The 11549-nt window shown below is 41.4% G+C and overlaps 1 protein-coding gene across 3 annotated transcripts in view; it reads right to left on the reverse strand.

Moving 5' to 3' along the window:
* The window catches only part of LOC122541302 (hippocalcin-like protein 1), a 62411-nt gene extending 51368 nt beyond the window's left edge, over nucleotides 1–11043 (reverse strand). The window contains exons 1-2 of one of the 3 annotated variants that reach the window (XM_043677941.2): nucleotides 10908–11043; nucleotides 9744–9869 (exon numbers count right to left, since the gene is read on the reverse strand). The gene's annotated coding sequence lies outside the window, so the exon portion shown is untranslated. Of the gene's footprint in view, nucleotides 1–9266; nucleotides 9370–9743; nucleotides 9870–10907 lie in introns of those variants that run through there. The other 2 variants (XM_043677950.2, XM_087977773.1) reach the window with 2 other exon arrangements.
* Nucleotides 11044–11549: the final 506 nt, after the last annotated feature.

Consider the following 11549-nt stretch of genomic DNA (forward strand, 5'->3'; position numbering starts at 1 on the left):
GGTCACACTGGACTGGGTGATGCCAGTGAGGCACTTCCTCCTCCCCTAGCATTAGCAGTGGAGGCCATGTTGCTAGACCATGCCAGCTGAAAATGTGTTGCTGGAAAGGCTCAGCAGGTCAGGCAGCATTCAAGGAACAGGAGAATCGACGTTTCGGGCATAAGCCCTTCATCAGGAATGAGGAAAGTGTGTCCAGCAGGCTAAGATAAAAGGTAGGGGGGGGGGACTTGGGGGAGGGGTTTTGGAAATGCGATAGATGGAGGGAGGTCAAGGTGAGGGTGATAGGTCGGAGTGGGGTGGGGGCGGAGAGATCAGGATGATGATTGCAGGTTGGGTTGGTGAGGGGTGTGGACCTGACGAGGGAGTCACCGATGGAGTGGTCTTTTCGGAACGTTGATAGGAGAGGGGAGAGAAATATATCACTGGTGGTGGGGTCCGTTTGGAGGTGGCAGAAATGACGGCGGATGATACGTTGTACATGGAGGTTGGTGGGGTGGTAGGTGAGGACCAGTGGGGTTCTGTCCTGGTCCTCACCTACCACCCCACCCCAGGACAGAACCCCACTGGTCCTCACCTACCACCCCACCAACCTCCATGTACAACGTATCATCCGCCGTCATTTCTGCCACCTCCAAACGGACCCCACCACCAGTGATATATTTCTCTCCCCTCTCCTATCAACGTTCCGAAAAGACCACTCCATCGGTGACTCCCTCGTCAGGTCCACACCCCCCACCAACCCAACCTCCACTCCCGGCACCTTCCCCTGCAACCGCAAGAAATGCAAAACTTGCGCCCACACCTTCTCCCCTTACTTCCCTCCAAGGCCCCAAGGGATCCTTCCATATCCGCCACAAATTCACCTAAACCTCCACACACATCATCTATTGCATCCGCTGCACCCGATGTGGCCTCCTCTATATTGGGGAGACAGGCCGCCTACTTGCGGAACGTTTCAGAGAACACCTCTGGGACACCTGGACCAACCACCCCGCAGCCCAACACTAACTCCCCCTCCCACTCCACCAAGGAAATGCAGGTCCTTGGACTCCTTAATCGCCAGACCATGGTAATACGATGGTTGGAGGAAGAGCACCTCATCTTCTGCCTGGGAACCCTCCAATCACAAGGGATGAACTCAGATTTCTCCAGTTTCCTCATTTCCCCTCCCCCCACCCTGTCTCAGTCAAATCCCTCGAACTCAGCACCGCCTTCCTAACCTGCAATCATCTTCCTGACCTCTCCGCCCCCACCCCACTCTGGCCTATCACCCTCACCTTGACCTCCCTCAATCTATCGCATTTCCAAAACCCCTCCCCCAAGTCCCCCCCCTACCTTTTATCTTAGCCTGCTGGACACACTTTCCTCATTCCTGAAGAAGGGCTTATGCCCGAAACATCGATTCTCCTGTTCCTTGAATGCTGCCTGACCTGCTGCGCTTTTCCAGCAACTCATTTTCAGCTCTGATCTCCAGCATCTGCAGCCCTCACTTTCTCTCAGACCATGCCAGCTGTCTGGAGAAACAGAACTGCAAAGGAGGAATCAATATTTCCACTCCCCAGGGCAAGTGCCTCCCAACTTATTTCCTATATGGTACCTCTCACTACCTCAACCAATGCACCCACCTCTCACCAAGTTTATGCAATGCCACACTCAGTACTGCATGCAACCCCTTTCCCACCTCAACCCGACACTAAAACAATCTGCATGCCCTCTGCACAGTCTCAGGTGATGACATTCCCCACTTGCAGTAACAGTGCCACCCCCTGATTCTAGCCCCTCTCTCACACCATGAGGAAAATAGCCCATCAAGAGGCAGAAAAGTCAAGGTACAGCTCAGTCAGCTCCTCAGCCCTTAACAAGGAGAGGATCGGGATTCTGACTGGCATTTGAACTGGTATTGGAGGCTGCCCCTTGGCTTACTGCACTGGCAGCCCCAAGAGTTAAGGCTCCCTCCCTTGAGTTGATTGAGGACTGATCACTACAACAAACCTCCTGGCTTGGAGTCTGCCCTAAATGGCGAGGCAGGACAGCGGTATACAAGTCCGGCATCTTTTATTGAGTTTCAAAAAGACATGGCAAGGCATCGCAGGGATACTTAGTGTTTAGGTACCTCAGAGCGAGCGATTGCAGAGACAGAGACAGAGACAGAGACAGAGACAAGGCTGGAGATGCAGGTCCAGTCCAGAAGCCAGGTGCATGTCCCTGTGCTCACAGTGCCCTCGTTGCAACATCACAATGATAGTTGCTGGTATAGCATTGAAATGCAGAAGTGGATTAGTGGCCAGGTATGAGAATCCAGAGGTTGGCGCATGCCAGATGCTAATGTCCATGGACACACAGTGCATAGTCAGGTGCCCATGGATCATGCCTTGAGATGTTGGACACCAAACATGCAGGTCATTTGAAACAAGTGGGGAGCTGAACTGACCAGATGCTTGCTAGTTTCCTAACATCAAGATTATTTGGAGAGTTTGGCAAGATAGGCATCTGAATATTAATAAGGGAAACAGGGCCATTAACAAGGTATTAACAAGCAATAATCTGTCAATTGCTACCTCGCATGAATCATACCATGCTACACGGGAAAAGCATAAAAGATGGAGCAAGATTGTCTCATGGTTGAGGCATGCTTTGTGACACTTAACCAATTCTACCACACCTCACCAATGTCCATGCCACTCAGACCAAAATAAGACTGCGTTTGCTGTACTTTAAGATAGAAAATTCACTGGCTTCGCACTTCAAAAATTTCCAAGGTTCATAATTTTCAAATATCTATCCCATCAATGTAACTTACTCTCAAAGACATTGACCATTGCAAATATTTTGCATATCTTTTTACAGTTGTTCATAGAACCAGATTTCATTGAAGTTGCCAAATTACTGGCTTAAATTAAAAGCTGCAAGTGTGGATAGGTGTACATGGCTAAACTTCATTGACCGATGTAAATATCACATGCACTGAATAGTTTTGAAAGCTCCAACTAAACCTTTATTCACCTCTTGTCCCAACCAAAATAATCCACTTTAAAGTTATCACCTATTTCTATCCATTAAGCTGCTTACTGTCCACCAGCACATGCTGCTTATTCAGTCATTTGCTGTTGTTTGACCTCAGCTATTGCTGTAATATTTAAAAATATTAATTCATTCCCAACTTTAGTCCTGGCTGCTATTGGTGGGGTTTTTTTGAAAAAAAAAACGATAGATCTCCCTTCTAACTCTCTCTCTGGGTTGCATCCAATGTTTAAAACAGCAAAATTCATCTGGATGGAAGTCAGGATAGAAAGTTTCCATTTAAATCTCAGCACTGAAGTAGAATGGAGTAACAGATTGAAAAGTATTTGTAAAGCCCTGCTGGGACTGCCTGTGGAGAACTTTTGCAGCTCTCAAGTGAAATTAGTGGAAGGATGTGACTCAACTAAACACATGACCCAAGTAAAAAATAAAGATGGCCTCTCCCCAGACATCCGCCATCCCTACAAACAGATATAAGTTCAAGAGTCCACAGAACTGTAATACTAATAGCCTTGCACTGTTTACAGCATCTTTGAGAATTCAATTCCTTCCTGCAATAGTATTTTTTAAATTGTTGGATTCTGAAGCACACTGTCATATTTTACAAAGATACACCTCCATTTTATGCAGCCCCATACATGCATGCATTTTCATGAAGCCACCATACTTTTGATTATACACTACTTGCAGGTGATATCCAAGTGTCAAGACTTGACTATTGCGCTAGCAACAAGGGAGGTTTGGGGTTAAGGCTTTGGTGTTAGGTGTGTTTTGAGTTGGTGGAAGAACTCAAAGAAGATAAGGGTCCTCACTGGAGGTGGAACCCTATCTTTTTACGGGTTTGTTATGGGTGCCCAGGGAAAATAGTTCAAAAAGAACGCAGACTTGATGAAGAACCTCGGGATTACAAGATTTAGATCATTTGCTCAAAACATTTCAAACCTGACTTTATCTTTGACTCTTGAGCTTTTAAGAATTTTTATGGACTCATAGGAGCTCTGTGCGACGTAGTATGTTTACATTTGGTAATACTGAAGAAACAAAAAGGCTTGATGGCATCAGATAAGTCAGTGCAAAGGCTCCCATCAATTCCACTTATATTGAGTTCAATAGTCACAAAATGGCTATTTATATCCAAATAAGCCTTCCTTCACTCTTGACAGAAGCTAACAGATTTGCTGTGCACTTTCTGTATTGCATTAAGACAGCCATAAAAGGTACAAAATATTATGTTCATCCACTACATAGCTTCAAGTCATAGCCAAACAAGAAACTAAAGGTACACTTGAAGTTAATAGAAATGCTTAACTTAACCAATGTAATTGATGACACTAAACAGCTCTATGAATTATGTCCAACCATAAATAACTAATTATTACTTTCCTCCTGCACAAGCTACTTGTTATAAACTAAGTGGACATCATCCAGCATCTCTTCAACCAGTTTCTAGAAAGTGTCAAACAGCAACTGCTATAACATCCTGTTGTTGGCACAGCCTTTTGTTGACAGCACTCAATAGGAATTTGAGGATTCAGGCCTATATTTCATTACAAGAGCAAAGTGCATTGACACTTCAATCTTTCATATTGCTTGGTTTCACATTATACAGTATTTAAGTAATGCTAAAAATTCTCTTTTCTCATCTCCAAAATGGCAACTACAAAGATTTTACATCATTGTGTGTAACGTCTAAATTGTCATGCCTTTTGAGAGTAGATAGAGTAGATCTTCAACATGTTGCTGAAGCATAAAGGAAACTGACTGATAAAGAAACCATCCAATTTTAATTATCTGATGGCCATTGGTTTTACACCAGACTGCAATTTTTTTTTTTTAAATCCATCAATTCTGGTCAAGTATTGGTCACTAAACAGACCTATAAGCTCAAACTTAATATTCCAAAAGGGGTATAATCTGCAATATTAATACATTTCTAAGCCAACTCAAATAGCGGAGATGCTTCCTTTTTGCACATTTTATTATTGAGAGCATTCCTTGCCTACTAAAGTTATAACGGTACTGGATTTGCCACAGAGTACACAATTGAAAAGCTGTAGCCTATAGTTTCAAGGTGCACAAATTACCAATAAATGGGATTTGATTGTTTTCCACTAATCTTGTAAAGTTTCCTTCAAAATATCAAGTATTGAAGCTCAAAAGAGTCCCTGGATTTATATTCTCCAAGATTTAAAGTTGAAATTTTGCTTCAAAACAACCCCAGTTCCTATTTCTAGTGAGACCAAAAACCCTCCAATTCAATTCAAAACACATTTTGGGTACAGACAACTGTCATCTACCAAAAAGAAACTGGTGTTATTTATCACAAGCAGGATGGTTACTTTGTCCAGAATTTAAAATATGTTTCAGCGCTCAATGCTTATTAAGTGATAAATTACTTTGAGTGGAAGAATTACAGAAATGAATGACTCTGGACACGATTTCCCCAGTTTGAATGTTTTGATCTCTGCTCACAGTCTGCTGCTCACCATACAGGAAAACAGAATAAAAAAACAACCAGCAGTATACAATATTCAGCTGACTGAAATGTTAGTTGGATGGTCACAATATAATCACATTATCTCATGGTGTGGAGGGAAACCACAGATAAAGGAGAAATTATACAAATAAAATTAGGTTTCAGTTATGTAATGGATCACTATGTGTAATAGGATTTACTATCCTGTGGATTTTAACTGGCTAACCTAATCATACAATTGAGTGCACTCAAAGTGGTTCTCAGAAAGATTGTAGTTCAGTACCTTTTAAAAGAATCCTCAATGCTCAAATGCTACAACTAATCATTTCAACAATCTAAATTCATTAATTTAATTTCAATTGTTTCTATGAATGTACACTTGCAAACTAATTTCAGTTAATTATAAAGAATATAGGAGATTGTACAAAGTGCATAGTTTATGTAAAATTTGAGTTGTGGTGCAAGTTCTTCTTTGGCAATGAATTCTAGCAATAATAACCAGCAAGTCAGTGAGGAATTGAATGTTATATAGTTGAATGATTATAGGAGCTTAGAGGTCAAGACCTGATTATTAGGCCAAATCTAATTTTGCTAGCTTAAACTTTCATTAGAAGACTCAACTATTTTTGGATATGGATACATATTCAATCCTCCCTTCAGCTGAGATGAATTATCTCACGTCTTGCACACTAACATTTAAACGTCACCATACAAGTCAAATTCATGTCAAGTTAAGTGCATCTCAAATACACTTGGTACACAATTTAGGTGATCTTATTCCTGGGCTCCAATTATAGAACATACATTTAACTTGCTTTTAAAATAACCAGGAACAAAGACATTGCTGAAGCTATTAGTTGCAACATTTGGGAATTGAAGCCTGTGTTTTTTTTTAAAAAAAGAATGGGACATGAATTAAAACAAACCAATCCCTTGAAGAAAGAACTCGCCAACTTTGTAATACTGTCAGAATTAAACGATTAGTTTGGCCGAGTTAAAGTCCACACGGGGAGTAAATCCTATTACATCATTTGATCCATTATTGAACTAAAATCTAATTTCACAGGTTACTTACCACAGCATCATTCATAAGAAGAATGATTTACAGAAGATTTGTATCGTTATTTAATAAAATTTCTCACGTGAATGCAGCATTACAAAATGAGCACCAGATTGCAACATATTTGAAATGTCAGTTACAAGGCAGTCAAATTGAAATGCCAAAATTGTCAGAAGGGATCTTGAGGCAATTTCAGAATTATGAAACATGCTACTTTCAAAGAATGCAAAACAAATACTGACATGTTACAAGTTGGTTTGGAAAATAGATGAACAAATATTTTGCTTCCATGAAGGCAGACAAGAATCTTACCAAGCTAAGTTCAATTACTTTTTTATTCATTTATTAGGTGTGGGCTTCATTACCTTAGTGAGTATTTATAGCCTGTCATTAAACTACCCTCAAGGAGGTGGCAGGAGTCTGCCTTTTTGAACTGCTGCAGTCCATATGGTAATACATACACCTGCAGTGCAGTTAAGGAAGAGTTCCAGAGTTTTGATCCAGTGACAGCAAAGGGAATAACAATACAGTTCGTAGTCAGGATGCTGATGGTATTCCCATACAACATCCCACACAGGTGGGGGTGGGGAGACGGGTACACATTATCATTGATACACAACCACTCAAAGTAAATATCCAATTATACTTGGGAAGGATTGTTTTAAAGACAAAAACCCTTTTCGTTCCAGAATTTGATCTTTGTTAAAGGAAAAGCATATACTTAAAAACATGCAAATTTGTAATTCCAATGTGGAGATAACATTTTTCTGAATGAGTTTTACAAATAATTGGAGGATAATCTGGCATCGTGAATTTATCACAGCATTTAAAAATGGCTCTAATTGCTTAGGCCTGTTACAGCTGTGAAGAATTTTCTGAATGCAATCTAACTCAGCTATTGTCCTGTCTTCCAACCTCTGACCCTTCCAACCATAATTGCTCAATCAGACAAATTTCTAAATCAAGGCCTCCTGGTAGCACTCAAGAAATTCTATAAAAGGAAGTGATGTCAAAAGCATAAATAGCTTTGATTCACATTTCAAAGTGCTCTACTCCTAGCAGCCTAATGGAGATAAATAGTGTCCCTTTAAGAGGAAGAACTGGAGGAAACAATCGTGAGGTACAGTGATTGAGAAATCATCCTTTGAATTGGACAACCTGGATTTAAACATAGTTCACATGTCGAATTAAAGTCTTCTTTTAACAAGAGCTAAAAAATTGTGTAATCTTCGTATTTAAAATGTCCTGTTCATCAACTATGAGTGACTAGTACTGTATTGGAATAAATCCAGGTTGGGATTTAGGTATAATGTGCAAACACAGCTGTGACCCATGAAACAACTGACCTTAGAGTGCTCCATATGGCCACAGATACCAAACAGGGCATTCCTTCCTAACATCCTCACTTGAATAAAGCACAAGTATTTGAGAATTCTACACCATCCCAGAAGAACCTAATTGAGGAAGCAGGTATTTTACCATTCATCTGGTGCCATCACACAATAACAAGTGTTACACAAGCTCAGCCATAGGGGAATTAAACAATCACCACAGGCTAATCTCCACTACTGGCTGTGTGTAGAGAAGGGTGTGTTTCTGTTTCCTACCTCTGGAAAGAAAGGCCCAGGTTCAAGTCTGAATGACACCATAGGAACAGGTTGATGAAAAAGCAGCCTCCTTTCATTTGCTTTGACATCCAGCTGGATATACATTTGAAATGGGTGCCATGGCATTCTTGTACATTCTGGATACCAGGAAGTCTTTGTTTTGCCGCCACAGAGGATTAAAAGTCCAATCAGTAGTTATCAAAAATAGCCAAAATGACGTGCAATTATATGACCCGCTAAGCCTTCCATTATTTTACAGCCATACATTAAAAGCAGAGTGGTCTGTAAACTTGCCCTGTAAAGAATAAGCACAAGCAAGCATTCATTAGCTGGGAGAAGAGCTACTTTTGAATATCGGAGAGGAGATTATTTGAGTAATACTTTCAAACTGCACACAGCATTGGAAGTGGGCACCTTTAATGAATCAGATTCATGTCACTGAAAGTATACATGCTGAACTGCAATATACATAGATCACTAGCTGTCTCAACCTCACAGCCAAATCTAAAACCTGACCTGGAATTCTGGGTTAAAAACTAGCCAAGGCCTTGTACTGGTGTTTCACATTGCACTTGTGTCACAGGCCCACTCCACCTTGTCTGGCTATGCACCGAGCTTTGTGAGGATTATTCATCTCATCCATGGATTACTGCATGTCGTCGTGAGAACCTGCCAGGTAGACAGTATTTTTAAACAGATGCAGTACAGCAGCTTTACCGACCTCAAATAAAAAAAAGTGAACAATCACAGAGTTTTCTCTTTACCAATTGCAAATACAAGCACTGTCCAGGATAAGTCAGCTTAAAGAAAACACTCCCTACGTTTTGGTTTAACAAGAAGGGAAAGAAAAGTTTATTGCCCACAAGTCTGCTTTTAAAAGAAATGTTCGAGGTCAACGTGTCATTCTAAAGTAGATTTTTCCCCCCTGTATTAAAGCTGGAAGTAGATTAGAAGCTCACATTCCAAAACTCCAAGGAAACACTGCTATTGACACGGCACTTCGGACATCAACGAGCGACAAGAACAGCATTTCAAGGAGGGAGTTTAAAACACCCTGGTCCAACTCATACGCCCATCTCCCGAGCAGTTACGAGTTACTTACAAAGCTCAGTTTTGCAGTTGCAAGACTGATGTCTACAGACCTCACCCTGGAAAGCAAAACATTACACCAGGCAAGTCATTCCAATAACGGTCAACTTTTAAAACGTTCGCTTTGGAAAACAAGTTTGGGGCGGCAGGGATTTGGGGGGTGGAGGGTGGGTAGAAAGGCGACAGAATATGGCCAAGTTATTTTGGGGGTGGAAGTGACAAACATACTTTGTAATACGCCCGGGGGGGGGGGGGGGGGGGGGGTAAGAGCGGAAGGAAAAAAAAGAGGAAGAATTAGCTTGGAAGCTGTTTATTAGAGAGAGCAACCACTCCACACCCCACCATTCTGCACTTTATTTTCCGGCAGCTCCTGTGTGGAACCACTGTAACACTAACAATTCGGGAAAGTTGCTGTAGTGTATTGCTCGCATTGCAAACTAGCTTCCTCTCTCTCTCTCTCACACACACACGCGTACATACATAGACTCACCAAATACCCCACAGGGCTCCTTAAGAGTGCACCTTTCCTCCTCACTTTTACTCTGTAGGTCCGTTGTTCAGTCCAATTGATTTTTGTTTTTGATTTTAAAAAATGACCGGAGCCAGGATCAAAAACCTAGCTCGTTAAGATAGATAAAAGGAGACCTCAATTAGTCACGATACGATGTAGAAATTACAAGCCTGCAGTGAGAGAGCATCAGTGGTTTGTACACAGCCTTGTCTACGCCAGGAGCAACCCTTTCCATTTCAGGCAAAGGATGAAGAGCCGCCGCGCGGCTCCATGTAACTATTTCCATGGACCAGCCCACCCACTGGAAAGAGGGGAGTGGGGGGTGTGAGGACAAGGGCCTTTCCCACACAATCACCCATCTCTTTTTCATTATGGTACAATCCTTCCACACTAATCACTCCACTGCAATTACTCGGCAGCTCTTGTTATGAGGATAGAAAATGCTTATGTGTCAAAAGTGAAAGCAAACAAACAATCCACACCCCCCCCCCAGGTTTTTTAATTTAGCACATTCCAGCCTATCTGTATTTCTCAGTGACAGGAAGTGAAGCCTGAACTGATCCTTCAATCTACTCCAGTTTAAGGGTTGATACTTATAGTAACAATTGTCCAAATTAAAGACTCGCTGTCTTTCCTTAAGAGAAGTCATTTAACCAGGTCAGGCTAGAAAGAAGGTGAAATAGTTGTTTCCATACGGAATCCATATTTCCGTTTTAAAAATAATAGCATTTGTTTTGCGTGCTGCTTTTTTTTATCCTTACACGAGCAGCTTCTTCGGGGTATTATCCCAAAAGTTTTCACTTATCCTATTTTTGGGACAAGTTAATTAGACTGTAAATGCTGAGAGTACAACCTATAGAGGACGTACTTGCGCAGTTTGTCGAGGGGGATGCATTGATGTGCTTCCAGTGTGTCAACACGGCAAGTAATTTCTAAGACCTGAGATCTATTTATCGAGACATGATTTTCGCTATTTAATATCTAAAGTGGGATCACTTTTCTCGCAACAATTGCAAATGCTAAAATTTAGTAACGTTGTTACACAATAGAACAGTCAGAAATCTCTCCTAATGCAAATGCTTTCCGACTACACATTTCCAATAAACCGAAACTTTTTTTAATCTTTCAGCTACAGTCACTTACTGCTTCATAATCAGTACAGATCGATATTCCAAAAGCTACGCGTGTTTTCGTTTTGTTAAAAATTTATTACAATCCTATATACCGAATGACCAGGACTCTGCTTGAGAGTTAATGCTGACATTAACGACCATGTTAATTGACTCAAAAAAAATGGAGTCATGTGAGCAAATTCCTTTTCAGGTTAAAGTAGCGGGTGCTACAAACATTCGCGAGATTCAGACTTGAATGGGAAAATTGCCCGAAGAGGAGAGATTACGTGGAACAAGCATCTTTTCTCCAGATCTTGGGTTATCTCATTTCATGGAATCATATCATATATAGCTTATAAAATTCTAAGTGGTATTGTGTGTCATACGTTGCAAGTATATTTCCCTAATTGGTGACTCCCGCAGAGAGTTATAGACCTACAATAAAGGGTTTGCCATTTAGGGAGCATCCTGTTCTTTGGATGCTGCCTGAGCTGCTGCGCTTTTCCAGCAACACATTTTCAGCTCTGATCTCCAGCATCTGCGGTCCTCACTTTCTCCTAGTTTGCCATTTAGGACAAAGATGAACACTTTTTCTTTACCTCCGAGATCTGTGGAGTAAATTGTTGGGTAGGTTCAAAATTGATAATGGGTGGATTTTAAGGGAATCAAGGAA

Source organism: Chiloscyllium plagiosum, unplaced genomic scaffold (genome assembly GCF_037043375.1).
Source record: "Chiloscyllium plagiosum isolate Xiang-an unplaced genomic scaffold, Cpla_swu_hap1 HiC_scaffold_3, whole genome shotgun sequence".
Taxonomy (NCBI): Eukaryota; Metazoa; Chordata; class Chondrichthyes; order Orectolobiformes; family Hemiscylliidae; genus Chiloscyllium; species Chiloscyllium plagiosum.